The sequence below is a fragment of the Limulus polyphemus genome, unplaced genomic scaffold (assembly GCF_000517525.1).
Source record: "Limulus polyphemus unplaced genomic scaffold, Limulus_polyphemus-2.1.2 Scaffold1067, whole genome shotgun sequence".
Classification (NCBI taxonomy): Eukaryota; Metazoa; Arthropoda; class Merostomata; order Xiphosura; family Limulidae; genus Limulus; species Limulus polyphemus.
The window spans coordinates 124,006-125,351 of NW_013666677.1; the positions used below are offsets into that span (position 1 = coordinate 124,006).

At 33.9% G+C, this 1,346-nt stretch overlaps 1 protein-coding gene across 2 annotated transcripts in view; it reads right to left on the minus strand.

Annotated features, from left to right (window-relative positions):
* LOC111086402 overlaps nt 1-1,346 on the minus strand; it is a 54,200-nt gene that overhangs the window by 33,720 nt on the left and 19,134 nt on the right. Inside the window, exon 1 of one of the 2 annotated variants that reach the window (XM_022389077.1) lies at nt 691-705. The exons of the other annotated variant lie outside the window; for it this stretch is intronic. The gene's annotated coding sequence lies outside the window, so the exon portion shown is untranslated. Of the gene's footprint in view, nt 1-690; nt 706-1,346 lie in introns of those variants that run through there. 2 annotated transcript variants of the gene reach the window in all.

Below are 1,346 nucleotides of genomic sequence, written 5' to 3' on the forward strand. Positions count from 1 at the left end.
GTAATGTACTAACAACAGACACTATAGTAATGTACTAACAACAGACAATATAGTAATGTACTAACAACAGCCACTTATAGTAATGTACTAACAACAGACACTATAGTAATGTACTAACAACAGACACTTATAGTAATATATTTTCTCACACTGATAGACAGCTGCTGTATTTTCCATAGTTTTGATCAATTATCTCCTAACTACAACAATTTATAGAAGACAAAGAAACGTTTAACATTAAATATTCTCCTGTAATGTAATAACAATGCAAATCTTTAGCAACCTAAAAGTCCATAAAAAAAAACACAAAAAAACGCGAGGTGGTATTCTCATATTTGATACCTGGGGCGGCTTATCAATAGTATATCGTCTATTTCAGCTTCACTAAATGTTCCAGAAGACTTACGCCTCTGGATACTTGAAAAATAATATGAATTTTTTTAAATAACGATGCAAATTTTAGATAGATACTTCTTTCAATATCAAAAAAAGTAAATATATATATATATTATGATATACTACAAAAACATTAATGATGAAAAGAAACTGGGATTTTATGAAAATTGTACAATTAGAGACCTACTAAAAAAAGCTGTTTGAAATATGCTACTACATACACTAACGAAGTGATTCGAAACAACTGAAATCTACATATATATATATTAACTGGAACTAAATGACTCCACTTACATGCATTTTCTTTCTGTTGAAAATTGGACAACAGGATCTTCAGGTAATCCTGGACATTGACTTTTACCGTGAAAGTAGTCAACATAGCAGGCGGTCCATGCTACACAACTAACTTAGCCAAAAATCTAGTACATTAGACAGCTTCTTAAGTCTGTCAGGTCATATCACGCATGCAGACCATCATCACCAAGTATAGTAAACACACTGAATATATAGCGCCCTCTGGTGGCAGTTTCTGTTGCTCACGAATTCGTGTTATCCAGAATTATTACTCAATGACAAATAGCATTCATTTTGTTATTGTTCAAATACTCCAGTAAACTTTACGAGAACACCGTAAGTTAAAACAAAAATCACCATCGGCATGCCAAATAAGCTTAACTCTAGTCAGGAAAGCTCTAATGAAATATATTTTTGTACGGAATTGTTTGTTTGTATTGATGTACAAATCTACACAATGGACGAGCTATGCCCACCAACGGTTTCAAAACCCGATTTTTGGCTTTATAAGTTTACCGCTGAGGGGCTTTTGTACGGAAGAAAATAAATACGTAAATTGCGCATGCGCAGTCACTACCTGGGTAACGTTTCGAGATTCATCGGTAGGGATGGTGAAAGGGTTGACGAGGGCTATATCTTGTGGAACGTACAGTGTA